The sequence below is a fragment of the Crocodylus porosus genome, unplaced genomic scaffold, assembly GCF_001723895.1.
Source record: "Crocodylus porosus isolate Cpor-Errol unplaced genomic scaffold, CroPor_comp1, whole genome shotgun sequence".
Lineage (NCBI taxonomy): Eukaryota > Metazoa > Chordata > Crocodylia > Crocodylidae > Crocodylus > Crocodylus porosus.
Window position 1 is genome coordinate 26,525,944 of NW_017728947.1, and position 15,008 is coordinate 26,540,951.

The window sequence follows — 15,008 nt, forward strand, 5'->3', positions numbered from 1 at the left end:
ACCCCTTACTCACTGGTACTGGAGCCCTGGTGCTGAACACTTTGCCTGGCCAGCCATATGTTTCAACACCAGGACGAGGGGCTAACCACAGAGGTGCTCTGGCAGCCTGCTCCTCTTTTTTAAACTTTGAATTTTTAGACCCCTGGATATCCAGAGGTCTAATTTTTTCCCTGTGCTGCAAGTTTGCAGCATGGGGAACATTTTTTCACTCCTGTGCATACTTGTTGCTCCAACTCAAAGGGGTTTGAGGTGGGGCAAGAGGCATGTGTGTGCTTGTCTGGACGTGCCCTATGAGTGTATGAAAGTTTTCTGGGAGACTTAATCTAGATATTTGACTGGGAACAGAAATCTAGTCCTTGCTGGGAATTTAAGCATGAAAAACTTTTCCTTTTTTCCTGGTCGTTTCCAAAACCTGAAATATTTGTTTGAATATTTTTTAATGTTCATGTTTGTTTTTTCACCCTCTCTTCCAGTATTTCCCCTCCCTTTTTAAGAATCCCAACTAGAAATAGTTGGTAGAAATAAAAACACAAAGAAAATGAGAGATCATTTTATTTTTCCCTCACAAAAAGAAGACTGAAAAGATGAAATCATTTAGCTTACCGAGGTGATACACCAGAGGGAGCACAATAAAGATATACAAAATAATCTGTACTGAAGAAGTAGCTCACTAACTTCTATTCACCCTTTTCATACAGAAATAGTAGCACTGGAGTACAAGGAACACTGGTCTCATTCTACATGGTCATTTTATACACCTAGAAAATTCAAATTTCTCCTTTAGAAGATATTGCCTTGAGGTGGTTCAAATATGCTAGAATATTCCAAGGTTGATGTTGGACAAATAAATAGTGGGCATGGATACCTTTTGCCTCTTAGGTTTATCTGACCCTACTGAGTCCCTGGAATTAATTTTTGTACAATGTATTTTTTATCACTGATACAGGCATTTGGGAATTTTGGACAATATGTACATGGCTCTTCCATAGTTTGCTGTACTTCTTTTGTTAATAATTGCACTATTAAAATGGCTTTTTTTCACAAAGACCTTGTAGGAAGAATATGTGGCATACTAAGTTGGAATCCCCTGTTTTTCCCCAATATATAATTATCTGGGACTATTATCATCATTGTCACAGAACTTCTTCCAGCAGATTTCACACTCAGGATATCAATGCTGCTGACTCTAAAGTGATGGCATGCTAAAACTTCATTATTCATATCAGATAAATCTTCTATACAGTAAGTTACATGCTATTTTTTCCCAAAGTGTCATTTTGCATATAGAAATAATGACTTCCAACCCTTTAATGATCATTCAACATAAACTCTAGCTATAGAAGGTTGTAAATGTTTTATTTCATTTTGTATAACTGCCGCGTGGCATTTTTCACATTTATGTAACTTTATAGTCTTATCTTTTAAGTCAACCCAAACCAAAATGTTTATTTAGTAATAGCTATAACCAAAATCCTATCATGCGTGCTTTGCGTGCAAGTTTTGTGTTTGCCCTGCGCGCAAGTTTTGTATCAAGCTGCGCATGCGTACTTTGTAAGTTTCTTTTCTATCCTGTAAGTTTCACTTTTGCAGAAAATATAAAAATCTGCCTAGCAACACCCATGTAAAAGAAACTATTCTATCCCTGCACGCTTAGCTTATGTCATAGTTAGTGTCATAGAGACGGTCCAACCAACATCAATAAAGAGGCGAAGAAACAGGAATTGGCAGAGACGACGACTGGATAAACCTGTTGACGGTCCTCAGCCTCCCGTCTGGGCATATCCCAGCGAAAACCCGTCAAAGGCCTCGAAAACCTGACAACGAACATCAGCCTCTCAGCGTAGCTTAGACCGCATACCCGCTTTGACTATACCTCCGCGCTTATACTTTAGCTGCAACTTCGCTCCAGCCGGTCTCCCCTCTTATTCGTAAGAGGGTGAGGCCAGGTGAGTTGAATAAACCCTTTTACTATAAACTTTGAAAGTGTATAGCATTTTGCCTACTTGTGCCAGTAAGGCGAACCTCGAGGGCAGTCGACGAGTCACCTCTTATCCCGCCCCACAAGCCGTGTACTCGCTCGCTCCATAAAGTCCACGGTTCACCAAGCGGTGTCAGAGTCTCTAATCCGGCATTTCGCAACAACGGTGACATATCAGAAAGAGAAGATGGAATGTGTTACCTTTCTATTATCAGTTCATTAAATCTTTAAAATATTTCATCTTTCCTACTGACACACACAAGGAAGGTGCATTTCTCTGCTTCACCAGTCATGTAATTAGCATCTAAAATATTTCACTCCTCTTTATTTTAAAATATTTCTTTTTTTCTTCTTAATAAAGAAATTACAACTAATTGGTTGGAGAGGAAAGGAGTAAAAATAGCTAAAGGCCTAAACTTATGAGAGTATTTTAAGAGATTACAGTTGTGAAAAACCACCAACCTCTGCTTCAGGAACAACACTAGCATAAATGACAAATTTTGCTGTGTAGTAGAGGTGTGAGAAATGGGCCTTATTCAATTTGGATTCAGATTTGGCCCAAATCATGGACAGTGATTCTATTAGGTGATTCGGATCACTGTCTCCGATTCTATTCATCTGAATCTGAAGATTCAATGCTGATTTAGGGAATCAGCAATTTGGACATAGACACAGCTTTAAATGTTTTTTCTACATATCTTGAGGTACCAAGAGCAGCTTATGAATGATGCAATTCTGGGGCAGATAGAGCATCCCAAAGGAGCATGGGGACCATCCCCCAAGTGCTCAGCATTGAACCTGGAAGTAGACCGGAAGTGCTTGTTCAAAGTTCAAAGTTGTAATCAGAGAATAAAAAGTATTATGTCAATGTTAACCATGAATATCTCCACATGTCCATCTGAGACAACACTTGCCTCCTGTGATAAATATATTATTTTGTAGTAGCTCTTGACCTGGTCCCAATTGTGTTAGATCCTGTACAAACACACAGAATAAGGTGGCAACTTCTACCCCAAAGAGCTTGCGGAAGTGTCATATAACAATGGGTATATCTATGCAAGATGCTTTATTCCATAGTAGGTTACTGCATAGTAGTCTACTGGACAGTAAAGTGTCACTGCTTACATGTGCTCCCATTTACTGTGCAGTAAATTAGTCTACTGCACAGTTAGCTATTACTTATATATACAGGTAATAAACTGTGCAGTAAAACACGTGTAGATGCCGGCTGGCAACAAATTTGCTCCTGGTCAGCCTAGCGAGCAGGGGGCAGACACAGAGAGCTCTCTGTCCATGGTCTTGGCATGCTTAGCTCCCAGGAGCTAGGGAGCTGATCAGGGCTGGGACTGGGCCCCTGACCCTGCTCCCCTTATGGAGCTGGCTGCTCTGGGGAGTCAACAGGGGCTGGATTCCCAACGGTGGGTGTGGGAGTACTGCTCCTGAGGGGTGGGTCTCCTGCTCCCCACAGGGTGCAGCTCCCTCCCCCGCACAGCTCACAAACTGCCCCAACCCCTGCAGAGCCCACAGTTCTACCCCACAGGGGCCACAGCCCCCACCACAGGGCCAGACCTCCCCCCACACAGGGGGCACAGCTCCCCCCACAGGCATGCAGCTCTCTCCCCCCATGCCATTCAGGGCAGCTGCCAGTAAGCTCTATGCCCCCTCACCCACAGCTGCCCCACACCCCAGACAGCTCTCAGCAAACCTATTGCCTGTCCAGATGTGTACAGGGCCAGGACAGCTCTGCCCACTGCAGAGGTAATTCTCTCCTGGCCTTGTACATGTCAGGTCCCTTCCCAACATGTACAGGGCCAGGAGACAGTTGCCACTGCAGCAGGCAGAACTCTCCTGGCCCCATGCCCATTGATAGCATCCCATGCCCCTTGTCAGCCCCCAGGCTAGCAGGGTGGGAGGGAGAAGCCTGGAGCTTCCCATGTGTGCAGCAGAGTGGGGTGGGAACAGACTTTTAACAGGATGCTCCCATTGGGCAAATCCAGAGGAACACACATGTGCCTCTTGTGGCATCTCAAACCAGTTTAAAATGCAGCAAGAGGCACACTGAGTGAAAAAATGTTCCTCATGCTGCAACATGGGTTCTAAATTTGATACCTAGATGTACAGGTATCAAAAAACGCAAAAGTAAATGCCAAAGTGTATAGATACTTAAAATTTATTTTATTATGATAGAGGCACTGGTAGGTTTCCACATTGCTTTAAATCTGTAAATATATCAGAAAAAACATTGCCCAACTGATCTCTCTAGAGGTGAGATAAGTGGTGAGACCCATGCAGAGGAACCTGTCCAGGGCCAGCACTCAGGACCCAGCTGGAAGGCAGATGAGGTGGCTGATCATTTGGGGCCAAGAGGACACACTTTGACACTTTGACTGAGGCCACCACAAGGACCACATCTTCTGAGTGATAGCTGCCCAGATGGCAGAGCAGGGGCACCCCATCTGGGTCTGGTAGCCATGGGACCAGAGGTCCAAGGGGGCAGATGCTGTTGCAGGTGACAGCAGCTCACAGCCAGGAAGCAGTCCCCACTGCCAGAATGCTGCAGTGGGTAGCGGGTGCAGGAACCACTCCAGGTCAGGGCTGCTTCAGCAGTCCAGTTGTCACAAGGGGTAGTGTTCCCAGATACCATCTGTCTGGGCCCCAGAAACTCCTGAGGGCAAAAAGCCCTGAGCTACTTACCAAGGCATGTTTTCATATTGCTGAGGCACAGAGCAAGTTTTATATTGCTGGGGCCAGCACAGGTGCTGGCCTCAGTCTCTAGCTCCCCTGGCTGCAGATCTGGGAGGAGCTGGACAGGGTCATTTTGCTCTATGTGGCAAAACTTGCCCCACACCAAAGTGCATGTCCAGGCATGTGCAGGGAAGCAAAAATCTCTGGCACAAATTTGTGCCACTCCTATTTGAGTTTCTCCAAGCGCACGTGCCTACATGTGAGGGTGTGCCTATTGACAGCAAATCTGCTCCCTAGAGGCAGCACATATAGACATGATCCCCTGTAAGCTTACTGCGCAGTAAACCTATTTCAAATTAATAGTATTAGCTTTGGTAAGACGTTGATTCTTTAATAGTGACTATTGTGTGCGACACAAAGCACAAAGCAGGAGTATATCACTGAGGGCTGCTTGTAATCTTTTCATGTGAGACCCTAGGAAAAAGGAGAATGTAGAAAACATATTGCTTCATGGACATTTTCTCTTTTGTGTCAAAAAAGCATCTCAACAAAAGCAAGGAAAAATAGAGCTGAGCCTAAGGTAGGAGTCAGCTCATTTATTTAATCTCTTCCCCCAAATGCATTTACTTTAGTTGGAAAAGTCTGAAGTTTTACAAATGCCTTCATCCAGACTATGGGGAGATGTAATTCAGGAAGAAATAGATGTGACCAGTCATGATAATAGGCTTTTTGCCAGCTGCACTGTTAAAGCAGGAATCACAGGTAACACATTCAGAATGAAGGACATAGAGACGGGAGAAGAAAACAAAAAATAGAAAGCAAGCAAGCGAGTAAACAAGCTAGCAAGATAGCAAGATAGAGGCATGGATACTTAGAACAAAGCCTGGCACCACTGTTCAAATAGACATTAAAAATATATCAAAGGATTTGCAGTTTCTTTTCTTACATTTATGCTGTGCCCTTTAAAGCAATTTTATTATGTTTCACATCTGGCATTCCACAAGGGATCAGTAAGGCAAATGATTTGCCCTGTCATCTTACCCACTTATGAACAACAACAACAAGAAGTACATCGAAAGCATTACTGATGCCATTTCATGCTGGTCTGGGCTACACCCTATTTCTTCATCTTTCATCATGTGTTACAGTCAAGAGGTGCTGGCTGCTATCCTGTAGCAGTGTGCATCATTGCCAGTAGAACCATGGCCTGTATTGCACCATGCGGCTATCCAGAGTGTGCAGAATGCTAAGAGCTTTTGCTTTGTTCTAATGATTCCCTTCAGCCCAAGGCTCAGGGGAAAGAAGGTAGAAATACCAGCAATATATTCATACTTCATGGATTATACATGTACATTTGTTACACCTGCTCTCACCCAATGAAGGGAGAAATTGCTTTAATTTACAGGTAAATCTAGCACCACTTGCTGACTAGTAGAGAAGGTCTTCAACATATAGAAAATAGTGCAGTTCTACAACACAAGGAGGCCACTATATGTGGAGCACTTGCAGCACAGCATGTTTGTGCCAACCCAGCAGCCCCAGACCTTGGCACAAGTAAGAGTTCCCACTTTTATACAGAAAATCATAGGGGTTAGGGTCACAAGCCAATGGGCCAAAGAGAGGGAACTGGTAAAAGGTAACAAAATATCAACATATACTGAGCACTTCAATTTATCCCCCACACCTCTACAGGTGTCACCAAACAAACCTTCAGTCCCTAGAGCACTCAAACAGCAGCCTGCAGCTGCTACCAAGTCTGAGTCCACAGCCCTGGCTGACCAAGCTAGCGAGATCTTCAGCTCTACTGCATTCTTCCCTGTGCAGGCATGACCATGTTCCACTAGCACCCTTCTCTACTCTTCCTTTTTCCCTTGCCCCCCAACCCCTGGAGGTTTCTACGAGTTGCAGTTCAAATTAACAGATATCCAAGCTCTGCAGACTGCCACCTGGTTCCTCTTGCTATTAGACATGTCACGTTTACATTACACATTGAAGCTCCCAAATATTGGAGAATGGGTATTAGGGTTGAGTATATGGTAAATGGATGGGGGACAGGGTAAAACTTGTATGATCATGGTAGATTCATATGTTCACACAAGGAGGAGGCTCGCAATACTGGAGTATTGAGGCTCTGGTAATAGCTGTTGCAGGGCTCTGCAGCTGAGCGAGAATACCTCTTCCTGTGGGTCCTATGTATTTTGTGGGGGCACACAGTCTTCTTATGTTATTATGTTAACATCTGGATGATGCTACTTCAATGGCCAGCATTAACATGCTTGGAGATGGTAAGCATCTAGTCTTGAGGAATGCATCTTCCTCCTTTTATCAGGGGCTTCTGAGTGCAACTTGAGACATTTTTGCTTTCTCAATTTTTGCTAAAGAGAATTAGGTAGTTAACTTTTATTTATTTATTTATTTTTTAGGTTTCCACTCACATCGATTTGATTGCAGGATTAGGACTTTAATCATCATTAGCACAAAGTGTTGTGAGGCTTAAGGTTGTCAGTGCTTTGAACCTTTTAATGAAAGATGCTATAAAGGTATTTCAGGCATTTACTGCTAGCATTTGACAGCCCTCTGTCCAGTCTCTGATGGTGTGTTATTAGCTTATTGCTATCTGTGGACAGAATGTTATTACTGAATAGGTGCATAGAACTAAGTTATCCTCTAGTGTCCATTTGGTACTATAAAAGCTTCTGTGCAGACATCTGTAAAGTATATTTGATCATGCAGCACTCGCATAGTAACTCTAGACAATGGTCTCTGTATACCATTCTACAATAATGTGAATGTTATACAGATTAGAAAAAAGTCCTCATAATCTTATGCCTATATTCCTGTATGTACACATATATTACTTTTTTGAAAAGTCTTCTCTGCAGTCGTTTTCCTTCTTGATAAAGGGCACAAACGTACCTGTACTGAAATAGAAGAGGTGTTGGGCTTACCGCAATAATTTGGCAGATTCAGAGATAAACAGCCCAGGCATAACCTGCCTCAGGTTTGCTTACAGTTATAGTGGATAGAGAAAAGCAATAATTACGGATTAGCTGACATGGTAAACCTGCTCTTTTAATTAAATGTAATTGCTTTGTCTGCCCATGCCCAAAGAGCAAGAAAATAAATTAATGCTGAAAAGCAGTGCTAGACAAAAATCTCTTTCTTCCTTGTGCCCATGACTTAATCTATCTTCATAGATGGTAAAGCATATAGCAAATTTAATCCTCCCTGTCTTGCCTGGTAGAAAAACTATGTTCTATCTGGCCCAAGGCAGATGTATACATTTAGCAAAGATATGAGCTGACTGTCAAGAAGTGCATATTGTGAAAAGGTCTTTGAACTGCTGGAGGCATTGTTATTAAATGTAAAATAAATGGTGGAAGAACTGAAGTCTTTTTTACTGCTGGTGCTGTGATGTAATATTCTCTCAACTTGGCAGTACTGAAGAATGTCAGGATCCAGGTCAACCAACAAAAGAGAATCCTCTCTCAAAAGTAATATTTTAAATTATTATTTATTATTATTATTTACTTTATAGGGGGAAAAAGATTTTAAAATATCATAAAATGAACTAGGTGGGGGGAAAAAAAAGATGACATGCCAGTTACCTTTCTTGGGAGTTGAAAAACAAAATCATGTGGGCTTACTGAAGAACCACCCCACACCTCCCCTCTTTTTTAACTGTTGAATATGCTACAACAAAGCGATTGGTTTCTATCAGAAATATTTGACGCCAGTGGAATTAAAAAAGCTTTATCAAACCTTTTTGCCATTTTTAGTTTGGAAACCTTTTCCAAGCTCTTCCCTCCCCCACTCCTTGAAATTCAAATATTGTCTTTTTCCCCCCAAGGAAAGAGTCAGTTTTTAAAAAGGGTATATTTTTATAGTTAAAAGAAATTCTGAAAGAAAGAAAAGGGGGTGGGTGAGGAGAAGGGGTGGGGCAGGGTGAGGGAGTGAGTGTCAATCAGAGAACAGTTCAAATGAAAAGAGAAAAAAAAAATGTTCTCTTATATACTTATATATTTCCAAAAACAGTCATTGTCTCATGCCAAGAAATTAGACCTCATGCATTATGCATGAAATAAACCTTAGAAAAACCTCCTTCTCTTTTTCCTCCTGCTCCTCTTCTCTGGGTGTCGACTCTCCTGTATGTCTTCTGAGTATGACTGAAGGACAGAACACTAGTGAAAAACACCTGGCATCAAACTTTAATAAACTCACCCTGTAGCTTTATAGTTGAAGAATGTCAGTTGCAAAGCATCAAGCACAGAGACACAAACAAAGAAGCAATTATTCAGATTTGTTTACATAGACTCTGTCTCTCGACAAGAAAGAACTGTCACCAGAGCCAGAGACTGGCAATGAAAGGTTCATTGCTGATGCAGTGTCATTTGCCCTATCAAAGGATGTATTATGATATTAAGGTTATTATACCCTCAGAACAAGATCCAGCTGGCACCACTAAATTTAGCTGCACACTATGACGTGTGGGAACATCTTGCAGATGGCATTCATCTCATCTGCACTGGCAAAGGTAAAAGCAATATAATTTCATTACTTGCACTGAGTCCCCCTGCCATGTCTGGTGTGGATCAACAATACCAGAAAAAGATATATTAAACTGTTTGTTAGATGTCATTCACATAATGAAAATGTAGAAGTGATTTCATTCTGTGCGTGAACAACATAAGTGGCTGATCTGTCATCAGCTAAAAGCTGTGCTTTTGAATTTATCAGTTTTGTCAGTCTGCCTAGGTGACTCCATCACAATCACAAAATGTATCGTGCATCATTTGGCTTCATCTATTAATGATTTAGAAGTTATTTTTAACTACAGGTATACAAATTCTACTCTCTTTAATTAGTGATGCAATGGAATTAAAATGAGCTGAGGTCAATTTGAGGATTATTTTGAGGGGATTCATTAAATCCATTAACCAGCATTCTCTGGTTAAGAGCATTCTTTTTCAGAAGTAATATTTACACTACCAAAGAACTAAAGCCAAATTTAGAAAACCTGGTACCTACTGTTATGTTTCTAAAATCAGTTTAGACACCTCAATTAAAATTCACTTCTGAGAAGATGAAAACCTCCTGTTCCAATAGAAATAAAGTCAGCCACTTTGAAAATAAGATTTCTCTTTATGTGTTCTGTAGGTAGGACTTAGTGGCAAGGTATAAAAAGCCTGGCCAAAGGACTAGTTCTTACCTATCCTAGTGTTCTAGTAACTGGAGATGGGTTTAGCCAAAACAATTTTTTTTTAAATCACATTTTAATATGGGTTTTTAAACACGTCAAAACTGTTGCTGTATTTTAGCTGCAAGTGCTGGAAGGATGGGGGAACATCTGCCCTTTAATGTGTATTTGCTAGCAATTCTAATGGACGAACTCAAAGGCAAAATTTGACCTAGAGTAATAAAGAGGAGATGGCATAGAGATAAGTACTGTATGGGCTGATGTATTTCTTTAATAAGATGATATCTCTTACCAAGAAGGATATAGGTCTGAGTTGCTGAGACATGGGAAAAAAATCTTGTAAATTACAAAAAGGTCATTTTTTTTAAAATCATATTCTTAACCCTTGATTTTATTTATTCTTATACTGGATTAAATCAGGATAAACTCCAAATGATTTACACCAGGGTTCCATGAATGCTTATAAAATGAGAAGCAGGCTTATCCTCCCTATGAAATTTATTAGCTGAATTAAAGTAGATCATTTTCTTTCTACTTACAGATTACTAAAGATTTCTGAGGAGTGATAAATTCCTTGAGTCTTCCCATCCACAGAAAGGACATAATTTAACTTTTCAATTCAGCCTCCTTACCCACATTTCTCGTGACAAGTGGCTGATTATGTTGAAAAGAAATGTCAGTTTTGGAATTCATTCCTCCCCTGTCTTTAAAACAATAACTTCCCATTAAATTTCAGTGAAGCTGCTTTCCTTGAGAATTCCTTCAAAGAGGAGGAGTGCCTTAAGGCAGCATGGTAATATATTCCAGATATGGGTAGAGCCTTGGAGCTTTAGCCATATAAGCTACAGCATGACTAAAACTACCACATTACAGTCTATTGAAAGAAGCACCTTGTGTGATAAATCTGGACTCCAGAAAATTCAACATAAAAAGGATAGCCACTGAGCTAAATATCCCTTTAAAATATACCCTGGACAATAAAAGCCAATGTTACTAGGAGAATACCTTAAGACTTAACAGACCTTCACAGATATAAAATAAAACCTGTCAGGAAGAAGCCATCACTATGGAGATCCAATCTCACAGTCAGTAATGCTATACAACCAGATTAGTATATGTTTCATTAATGTTAAACATCAGTTATTTCCCCACCGTATTTTCATATGTCTGTAAGTAGGTGAGGGAAAGAACCCATCAACTTACTATATGGCCAAATAGTAGGTTTAGACTTATTAAAGGATTAGACCACTAGAGGAGTCGTTAATGTTAAGTTTAAAGCAATACCATAACCCAGTCATAAATCTCTAGAGATCATTTTTAACTGACCTCAGTGTACTTTGAATAGGTTTTAATTGTAAGGGAAGCAAACAGTGCATGATTAAGCTCTTCTCATATGTATTGTTTCTTCAAATGGTGTAAACTGAACTATCCCAACAGGAACTGAATAGATACCGTAGGGCTAGAGACAGACATTCAAAAAGCCTGACCCTGAATCGATTCAATCTTTGCAGGTTAGTCTAACCTAGCTAGGCTGAATCACTTTGTAACCACACAGACATCCCAGAAATGCAGGCACTAGGGGTATGCAAAGCAGTCCCTACTGGATTCAGATTTGGCCCTAATCGGGGACAGTGATTAGATTAGTTGACTTGGATCACCGTCCCCGATTCGATTCGGCCAAATCCAGGTCTGAAGATTCGATACTGCATTATAGAATCAGCAGTTTGGACATAGAAACAGCTTTCAAATTTTTTTCTACATACTTTGAGGTAGCAGGCGTGGCTCATGAACTCTGTGATGCTGGGCCGCATAGAGCATCCCACAGGAGTGCAGGGGGGCCCTCCCTGTGCTCAGCAGTGAACCCAGAAGTGGACTGGAAGTACTTCTGGTCCACTTCTGGATCTGCCAGGGAACATGCAGGGCCCCTCCCCCCGTGTCCCCTTGGCTTGGCAACTGGCCACAGGGGGACCCCCTCCAGACTCAGGAAGCACCAGTCACTGAGCCAGGGTCGGTACAGTTCCCCCCTCCCCCATGCACTCCCCGGTTGACCCAGAAGTTGACTGGAAATACTTCTGGTCCACTTGTGGGTCTGCTGCTGATCATGGTAGGGAGCCCCTGCCATGCTTCTGAGGGACACTCCATGCACTCCAGCATCACAGCATTCATAAGCCACCTGCTACCAAGAGGTATGTAGAAAAAAACATTTAAAGCTGTCTCTCTGTCCATATCCCTGAATCTTTATGAATCTTTCCAGATTGATTCAGCGGGTTCTGTTTTGATTCGGAGAGTTTAAAGGGTCCTCTGATTCAATTTGGATTTGGAGATTCAGCCACTGAATCGGGCCAAATCTCCACCAAATTGAATCAGGAACTGAAGCTTTGCATAGCCCTAGCAGGCAAATGCCTGCAGTGGCTCAGGCTAAAAGCTGGGGTGCAAGAGCAGCAGGGCTGAGGTGAGGGGGGCGTGGCCAGGCCTTGGCAGGATTAGGGAGGGATTCCCCTACACCCACCTTGGTCCCTCATAACAGAGCATTTATCAGCTCTGTTATCAGCATTTATCACCCCATTAGAAAAAAAGAAAAAGAACAGCCTCCCTCATTAGTTCAAACTCTTTCTAAACAAAGAAGGAATGGAGGGACATTACCAGCTGAGCTTTGATTAACTCCAAAAATCTCAAAACTGACACTGCTGTCTGCTGCAGCATGGGCATAGCCACCATGTGATCTGCTACCTAATGCTGAGCGGTGTCTGTATAAGGCAGAGGGGACGGGGATCCCTACTTAGCAGGGAATGGTGAGCAGGAGGAAGCCAGGCAGATGCTGCTGTTCCTGCAAGTTTCTGCCAGAGCTTCATCCAGGGAGCAGGGGGGAGGGGCCAGCCCTGCTGTGGAGAAGAGAGCCCCATCCAGACCAGAGAGCATGTCGGGGGAGTCTGATTTAAACATGCCAGCAAAGGGTCTGGGACAGTCATTGCATAAACCAGTTTGACCCAAATCAATTAAGTCTGATACTACATTCAACCACGTTTATCTCAAACTGGTTTCAGCCATTTTCAAACTGGTTTATGTGCACTGAACATCTGTTCTGCTACAGGTTTAAACCAGTTTCTGATCACTTATACTGGCTTACGTGTAATGTCTGTCCCTAGCCTAGATGATTCAATTTTTGAGAGCCCAAATTAAGAGCAAGATGTTATCCATAAGCATTTGTATGTTTAGGGAGCCTAAACCAACAGCTTCCTAAGTCAGAAAGCCTTATGTTTGTATAATACTAAACATTCCATGGGCATTATAGCAGCTTAGGTAATTAACAGTCACACTTATGCTCAAGTGTCTGTCACAGAACATACTGCTTTCAAAGGGAAGCTCTGCCTTTGGGCTTCCCCAGAAAGAAGTGTTATTTGGTCTCCCTTTCCCAAATGACCCCTGAAGCCAGCCCTGGTGTGGCTTCTCAATGGGGAAACCTCTGTCTTTGAAACCCTGAGTCTTTTCTGTCCCTGACTTACCCAGCGATCCATATGGTCAGCTCCAAGGAAAGGAGATGTTTTCTTCTTTGAACATCAAGAGGGGATGGGGGAGGGAGCAGAGTGCTGACATCCCAAACAGCACAGAAGACTGCTCAGCTCCAAACTGTCTTTATTGTTCCTCTGTCTTTCCTCAGACTCCATCCACTCTGTCCTCCCTTGGACTATTTGTTTTTCTCTCTCCAGTTCTCTCAGAGCCTCCCTCTCTCTCCTCAGGCAGTCAGCCATGCTCTCAATAAATGTTAAAAGACTATAATAGTCAAAACAGGATTTAAGGCTCACCCAATCAGGGAACAGTCTCTGTGGCTTATTGCTAGTCCCAGACTATCATCTGCCACTGGGGAAAAATAAGCATCTAGCTGCCATACTTATTACACTATTTACAGGAGCTAGTTACATCAACACATACTCAAATTGAGTCCCCCAAAGTGTTCCCCATGAGAACTGCAGGCTAGAACTCATCCCACTTAGCTGCTTTTGTCACAGCATCACATATTTAATAGAGGTTTGCAAAATGGGCTGTATTCGATTTGGTTTCAGATTCAGCTCAAATCAGGTGCAGTGGTTCAATTAATTGATTTGGATTACTGTCTCCAATTCAATTGGGCCAAATCCGAATCTGAAGATTTGATGTTGATTTGGAGAAACAGAGATTCAGACATAAAACACAGCTTTAAGTGTTTTTCTACATACCTTGAGGTACCAGCATGGCTTGTAAATGCTGTGATGCTGGGTTAGATGGACGGTCCCACAGAAGTGCAGCCCCCCCTCCCCCCTACATGGTTGGTGGCAAACCCAGAAGTAGGCTGGAAGTGCTTCTGGTCCATTTCTGGGTTTGCTGGGGAGCACACTGGGGGGGGCCTGTGCCCCCCCGCTTGGCAATTAGCCACAGGTGGACCCCGGGTGCTCCCCCAGACCCAGGAGGCACCAATCTCTGAGCCAGGGGGGTGCAGGGAGGCCCCCATGTGCTCTCTGGCAGACCCAGAAGTGGACTGGAAGTGCTTCTGGTTCACTTCCAGGTCTGCTGGCAAGTGTGCTGGGAGCCCCCTGCATTTCTGTGGGATGCCCCATGTGCCTCAGCATTGCAGCACACATAAGTATGTAAAAAAAAAATTTTAAGCTGTGTCTATAGCTGAATAGCCTAATCTTTCCAGATCTCTCCAAATTGATTCAGAGGGTTCCAATTTGATTTGGAGAGATTAAAGGGTCATCTGATTTGATTTGGATTTGAAGATTTGGCCACCAAATCAGGCTGAATTTCCACTGAATTGAATCAGGGCCCAAAGCTTCACACAGCCCTAATAATTAAGCAATCACTGGCTGATAAAATGTTGCATAGGTGTCAGTTTCAGATGGCATAATTTAGAACTGCTCCTAAGATCCTGGGGGAAAAGAAAGAACTACTTGTTTCTTTTTCCTTAGTTCTAAAAACAAGAACAATTCAATTTCCATTTTAAATGATGACTTAGGTCATGACAATACCTCTACCTTGGGGCAGAATAAAGGTTTTTGTTCAACTACTGCGAGCCACACAAACTGCTCATCTGTATTACCTTGATGTTCTGATCACAAGCAAAATAAAAAAGTGGTATCCCTAGAAGTCAACTGAATAGAAAGAGGAACCTGA